Source organism: Fragaria vesca, linkage group LG7, assembly GCF_000184155.1.
Source record: "Fragaria vesca subsp. vesca linkage group LG7, FraVesHawaii_1.0, whole genome shotgun sequence".
NCBI lineage: Eukaryota > Viridiplantae > Streptophyta > Magnoliopsida > Rosales > Rosaceae > Fragaria > Fragaria vesca.
The window spans coordinates 420296-428248 of NC_020497.1; the positions used below are offsets into that span (position 1 = coordinate 420296).

At 37.3% G+C, this 7953-nt stretch overlaps 1 protein-coding gene across 1 annotated transcript in view; it reads left to right on the plus strand.

The window, feature by feature from the left end:
• Window positions 1-52: 52 nt before the first annotated feature.
• Window positions 53-7953, plus strand: part of LOC101296707 — a 10028-nt gene continuing 2127 nt past the window's right edge. Inside the window, exon 1 of the mRNA XM_004306406.1 lies at window positions 53-76. The gene's annotated coding sequence lies outside the window, so the exon portion shown is untranslated. The remainder of the gene's footprint in view (window positions 77-7953) is intronic.

Genomic DNA, 7953 nt, shown 5'->3' on the forward strand with positions numbered 1-7953 from the left:
TGCTACTTTATCACTCCTCACTCCGATTATTTGGTTATTTTCTTCATCTCTTCTCTCTCTCTCTCTCTCTCACTGTGTTTTTTTTTTTAAATGGCCTCTTCCTCAAAAAAATTAGGAAATTGGATGCCAAAAGAAGATGAAGCTCATAGCTTATGTCCAAGTCTCGGAAGATATGGAGAAGGGTATCAACCAATCAAAAGAAGGGCTTTGGGGACAAGTTCAACAAACATACTTGAATTACTATGAAGGCACCACACTTCTGAAGGCAAGATTGGAAGATAGTTGTAATTCTCGATGGAAAAAGCATATTTATCCAAACATGAACAGATGGCATACTTGTCTCAAACGTTCCGAAAGAAGGGATGAAAGTGGAGCAAATCTCCAAGACATAGTGAGTTTTTATTTTTATTAATTTTTTTTTTTTACTTATTACTAATAACAATTGTAGAATACTCTTTTTATTAGTGTTTGTTATGTAATATAATTGTGTGACAATTTTTATCATTGGTTGGATTTGATAGCAACGACTAGCCGAGAGTTTCTTTAGGGATGAGTCCGGAGGAGCACCATTTAAATTTGGTAAATGTTATGATCTTTGCAAAGATTGGGTGATGTTTCAAGATCCAACCCAAGAAGAATTCGGAGCAATACCAGTGCAACACAATATCTCAATTTCCTTGGAGGACGATGAGGATCCCATTGAGAATTCTCCTACTGCATCTCAAACGCCAAGTCCTAGGCCTAAGGGAAGAAATGCCGCAAGAAAAGCAAGGCAGAAGGGCAAAGAGGCGGAAGTCAAAGCTATTGGAGAAGAAATGGTAGCCGGAATGCGAGAAATGGTGGCACAAATGAAAGTGGCGGAAGAGGAAAGGAAGAGAAGAGACAAGAAAAGGGAGGATCGAAGAGAGGTTGCTAGGTTAGAGAATATCTTAATGATGCAAACTCTTGATTTCACTCCAAGGAGTAAAAAGTATTTTGATGGCAAGAAAAGGGAGGCACTTCACAAACTACAAGGACGAGAGTTGTTTCCGGATGAAGATGTTTATCGTCCACAAATGCCATCCGATGAAGATGAAGCTTAGTTTAATTGTTAGAGTGAATAAACTTTTATAATTGTAGGTTATTATTATGTGTAGTTAATGTAGGTTTTAAATTCAAGTTGTAATATTCTAGTTGCATTTTAATTGAAATAATTATGGAGTTGTCAACTAATTTTAAGTTTGTGACATAAATTGAAAGAAATTTTAATGTTATTCATCATAATTAATTGACAAGCCACACAACAATAATAATACGGATATGACAATGCAATGTCAATTATTACTACCAAACAAACTCACCACACTAAGAAAGAAAAAAGAAAGCCAAAAGTGTTAATATAACTAGGTGCTCGATCATCCACGTCGTTGGCCTCTTGTTTCCCAAAGATGCTTCACAAGATCTTGTTGTAGATTAGTGTTTGCAGCTCTAGAGCGTATAAGCCTATAACGATGCATGTATTCATCCATTGAGATTTTGCCTATTCTCGGATCACGAGGTAAACTTGGACCATCATAAATTCTTGCTCGGGTTCTTCTTGATCTATTTGGGTCAGGTTCATCATCGTCGGACTCACCATCATGATACTCATGGCGCTCATCCACCACAATCATGTTACGAAGTATAAAGGATGTAAGCATAATTGAGTTAAGTTTTCCTAGACTCCACCCCCCTCAGGTTGCCAGATGATTGCAAATCGAGCTTGCAAAATCTCAAATACTCTTTCAACATCCTTACGATATACCTCTTGTTTAGTTGAAAAATACACTTCTTCTTCAATAACAGGACACCTTATTGATTGGACAAGTGTTGCCCATTTTAGATAAATTCCATCAGCAAGATAATAACCAAAATTATGATGCTTACCATGGATTTCATAATCCAGGTGTGGTGATTCTCCAGCGGTGAAAGCATCAAATAATGGTGAACGTCCTAGAACAGTGATGTCATTTTGTGCTCCTAGAATCCCAAAAAACGCATGTCAGATCCATGTGTCAAAGTCTGCCACGGCTTCCAGAACAATGGTCGATTTTTTTGCTTTGCCACCGAACCTTCCTTGCCACCCTGTAGGACAATTTTTCCACCGCCAATGCATACAGTCTAATGACCCGATCATCCCTAGAAATCCTTGTCTCTCAGCTCGTTGTAGGAGCCTATCCAAATCATTTGCATTTAGTGCCCGGAGGTAACGCCCCTGGTAGATTGTGACAATGGTACGACAAAATTGTCCCAGGTTCTCGATCGCAGTCGACTCGGGCATCCTAAAGGTTTCATCCAAGGAATCTGCCGAGCATGCATTAGGAAGCATACGTAGTGCATACGTTAACTTTTGATGGGGCGAGAAGCTGGGTCGGCCGGAGTTATCATATGACTGCCTAAAGTAGGGATTGGCTGTCTGAACATTGTCTAACATGCGGAGAAAAACTTCGCGCCGCATCCTATAGCGTAGTCTGAACTCCACCTTGTTGTACACTGGATTTTCCACGAAGTAGTCATTCAACAACCTTTGATTAGCTAGCTCACGTTCTCAGGTTTTGTAAGCGCGACCTGTAACAGAGCCACCCCATTGTGGTTGTTGTTGAAGTTGCTCATACGCCCACCAATTTCCTGCATCTGCCATCATTTGATTTGTAATTTTGAGGCTGGAATCAACTTCTTCCTCTCATCCTCCTCCTCTTCTTGCATCTCCTCCTCTTCTCTTGTAGTCATCTCCTCCCACTTGGCACGCCAATTGAAATTCATTGCAAATGTTTACTAAAATCTCTATGAAAGAAAGTGACTGAAGAGGAAGAGATGATGAAGAATGGAAGCCAAACTACACCTTTTATTGAGTTTGGGGCTGCAGATAAGATCTACCATATGGACACAAAATTTGTTCAAAAATCTCGAGAATGAATTATAATTTAACACGTGGCACGCAAAATCGTATCTGATAAATTTGAGTAGATAACATAGATATAAGAGGATATAAAATCTAATCCAAAATTTGAATAATTGCCTATAAACCGACATGTGACACTATAAATCTTAAATGAAAAAAAAAAGGTAAGATTTTGTTAGAAAATTAAGAGTAGAAATGCTAGTATAATTGTAAAATACTATATGTTTAAAAAATATAAAAAATTAATAAAATAACATAATATTTAAATTTATAGCCCTTTACGGTTGGAGATGGTCAAAATTATAGCCCTCACTATTCATATAGATAGTGATTTTTAAGGGGTCAAAATTTAACCCGGGGGCTATTTTAGCCCTTTTCCATTAGAGATGGCCTTAGTTAGTGAGATTCGCGAATTAAGGAATTTTGTCTAGTGAGTATAACTAGAAAATTATATTCTTTTAGAAGAATTGAAACATTAGTTAGTGAGATTTGCAAATTAACGAATTTTTTTATCAGGTAAAATGGTAAATCAATGGCGGAGGGAGAAAATTTTCGTCATGGGGGCACACAAAGAAGCCAAACAAGAAATAACTACTAATTAACGAGTACAAAATTTCAATTTTTTTGTTGTTTGTTTGTAAAGGAAATTTCAGTTTTAAATATCAAAATTTGTCCCATTCAATTCATTTTTTAGTCTTCATTTGCAATCACTGCATTTAAGGGTATGATTGATCAAGCACTAACTTGAATTGAAGCTCAAATTCCGACAGTGCTGCAATTCTAACAATGTTGTAAAACCCAATTGCACAAGATGGGTCGTATAGGCAGAGTTGAAATATTCGGGTAGAATTGAGGGTAACATGCAGACGAAGAATCTGAAGATTTCATAGGTACTTAATAACAAGTTCTCGTCGTCGCCAATGGAGTTGAATCTGGGAATGAAGATACTAGAATCAAGTTTTGGATCGGGAAGGACATTTAGTTTAACTGTAAAAATTTGATGATCTGAGGAGCTAGTCTCTTATAATAATGGGTACGAAAAAGAAGAAGAGGAGAGAGATATATTTTTTTCTTCTATGAGAAGAGAGAGATTGATGTTCTTCAATTAATTTATCAAATGGCAATGTGTTAGTCAAAATGAATACTTTGACTCATATATGTGACTTGTTGTGTCGTTATAAAGTTTTGTTGATGAAGTGTTGTCAGAAAGCCAGGGAATCATGAGGTTACACGGCTAGTTCTAATATTTCTTGTGGGGGCACATTTGCATCACAAGGCCAGATGTTAAAATTCCACTAGGGGCACAATTGCATCATAAGGCCAGATGTCAAAATTCCACTAGGGGCACGAGCCCCCACTCGTCCTCAATTGGCTCCGCCAATGAGGTAAATAACTCAAATGCTACAACTAGTTCTTGATGAGTTGAACTCACAACCCCTCCCATACTAAAAAGCAAAGAGAGATTATATCGCTATATCAAATGGTCCTCGGAGCCAATTAACAAATTTTTGACGGTTTTTATTTTTATTTTTGCAATTTGGGAAATTTGCTGTCAAAGAAATCAGAAAATGTTAGGGTTAACTTGTCATTTCCTTCGGCTTAGAGTGTTGCTGCTCCCCTCTGTGTTCATCACAAGAAGTAAAATATTGACGATGATAAAATTTTTGATGGTTTGAAAAAGAGAAATCTCGATGAATATATCGAGATAATATCAAATATTGATATAAATTTTATCAAATTTTATTTATAAGTTGTATATTCGATCAAAAATAAACTAAATATAAATATCAAAAACATATAAAAATTAATATCAATAATTATAAAAAACAGAAACTTCAAAAATGCCAATTACATAGAAGTCCACTTTAGGATATTTTCTCTCATATAGGTCCACCTAAACATTTTTACCCACATAAGTCCACCCAAGCCTAAATAAAGTCTTATATTAGGTATTGAAGTTTAACAAAATTATAGACTGCCATCCAGCTAAAAAATTAGATTTTCTTTCTTATATTTACAAAAATGCCACTAATGTAAAAAGTCAACAACCACAAATGGTCTCCAGCCGACCTCCAACGAACTTTCCGACCAGACTCCAACGAATTTTCTGACCGACCATTAGTGAAGATTCTAGCGACCACAAAAATTACTACCACTGACAACAAAATATACTACTGCTGGCAAAGAAAACTACTACTATTGGCAACAAAAGATACTACCGATAACAAAAAAAACTACTGCCACCCGCAAAGAAAGCTACTACCGATAGCAACAAAAACTACTACAACCAGCAAAGAAAACTACTACCACTAACAACAAAAGATACTACTGCCAACAACAAAAGCTACTACCACCAGCAAAAAAAGCTACTACTACTAACAACGAAAAATACTACCATTAGCAACAAAAGATACTACTACCAGCAATAAAAAATACTACCACCACCAACAAAAGATACTACCACCGCCATCAAAAGATACTACCGCCATCAAAGAAATCTACTACCACCAGCAAAGAAATCTACAACCATTGACAACGAAAAATACTACCGTTAACAACAAAAATACTAGTACTAGCAACCAAAGCTAATACCGCCACCAACAAAAGACACAACCCCCACCAACAAAAAATACTACCGCCATTAACAAAAGCTACTACCACTAGCAAAGAAAGTTACTACCACTGACAACGAAAAATACTGCCGTCAGTAATAAAAGATATTACCGTCATTAATAAAAGCTACTATCACCAGCAACAAAATCTACTCATATGAGATTGAGAGAGATACTAGCATAGAAGTTGAAAATGATTGTATATACAAAATATTATCATCGTGTTGAAAAGATACTAATACAGACATTAAAAAAATACTAAAATTATGTAGCTTTTTACAATGATATAATCATGTATAAAACTACTTTTGTACTTTACAAAAGCTATTGTTATAGTTTAAAAAGTCTACTGCAATAGTTCTATAAAGATTCTTCCGTGGTTTTTCCATTCTCGATTAGCACACGACTTTATTTCAAATATTTCTCGGTTAGCCGAATGATCTCTTGGTTAAGAGAGGCTTCAATATCCAAATTCACATGATTTTTGAAAGCTACTACTACAATCACAAGGCAAAGAATTCTGCAAGCACAAAAACACAACATAATATTAGAATCTAAAATGGAATCATGGACTCATTTAAACAGATTCAATGCGGCACACATGTAAGAAATCGATGACACAATCATCAACCACACATGTAATTATCTGGTTACAAATGTGAAACTACAAAAAATGAGTTCCTAAATGCACCATACCATAATCATACGCGGTCCAGGGAGTCAGAGTGAAGCCAGAGTATAATTCGGATCAGCACACGCCCTGGAAGTAGCCTCTAGCGCCTGGAAAGTCAACTGAATCAGCCATAGCGACACAAAACACTTCATTCAAAAACTCATACGTCCATTGATTCATCAAATTCCACAATTAAATTAGCACTCAGTGAAGACATGAAGTGATCAAGATTGAAAAAGAATAGAAAAGAATCAGAATACTCACAAAACCATAGCCCTTGGACCGGCGGTGTCCTTGTCAGAAATGACAACCGCCTCAAGCTGGTGGAACCTCGATAGATCTGCACATCACTGAAGAATCACCTTCGTCGTCACCGTCTCGAACTCATACGAGAAGGTCCGGAGAAGAAGACGATGGGGCTGATTGGAGAAGGTGCGGCCGGCGAGGACAAAAGGTGTTGATCGGAGGATCGGAAGAGGTAGAGGAAGGTCCACGCGCATCCGGTAGATCTACTAAGGCGCATAAATCTTTGCTTCAGTAAAGGAGGTGCGTGAGCGCAACTGGCGAACATGAGATTCCAACGACGGCATGTGCCAAGCAGGAGGCGGACGACGTCTTCGGAGTTGGTTGGACCTTGTAGATCCGGCTGCGCGTCGAGGAGATGCAATCACGGCCGAGCGAAAGTCGCGTCGAGACGGCGACGGCTTCGTCATGGCGGTGTCGGAATCGAAGCGGAAGAACGGGGAGAGAGAGAGAGAGACTATTTTTAGAAGGAAGAGGAACAGACTTGGTGTAAAAGAGAGAAGGAGAGAAAGATATTTTGGATACATCATAAAAGTAAAATAACAGATTTAGCTATAAAAATGAACTTATATAAATAAAAATGTTAAGATGGACTCACGTGGAAGAAAATATTAAAAAGTGGACTTGCGTGAAAACATTGAATATTTTAGATATTTTACTCCATGGTCCGTGAACGAGTGGTGTCTCGACCAAAGATTAAAATATTGGTATCGGTAGATATATCGGTCCGTTAAAACAGGGAGATTTCGGATATATCGGGGAAACCCGGGAAAAAAATATCGGTATTTTGGGAAGAAAATTTTTTTTTTTCTGAAATATTTAATTTATTAGATTTATATATAAATATTACAAATATCAACTTCATCTACATCCAGAATAAGAATCTAGGTTGTTGATAAGAGTCATAAGACACACGCTGATCCACAAAAGTACAATAATCATACCAAGACATATGACTCATATAGTACAAATTGTAGTGTTGAATATGATAATCATATATGTCTTTGGAGCTGCTGATTGTTTCCCCTATAAGTGGATAGTAAGGATGATGGAAACTGGATGACTAATCACTGACTTCCGCACATTGATTATAGCCATAAACATTATAGCCATATTGATTGTTGCCTTCTTGGGATTCATTTGAGGTTCCAGTCCCACTACCTAAACTGATAGAATCAAAACTTAGCGCAACTGAAGCAACATCTTGATCATCATTTGGACCTCTAGTCCTCCTCCCATACATGGTATCCTCTTGCGCTCCATACCTAGTACTTCTATAGCCATGATCATGGGAGGCATGATCGTAATTTTCTTCAGATGAAAAATTGTTCAATCCACCAACTGTAGAAGATTGTCCATATACAAACCCGGTGCCAGTATTTCCACCACCTTTTCTGCTTCCACCATCTTCATCATCATCTGAACTATCCAGAGTTGTTATGCCG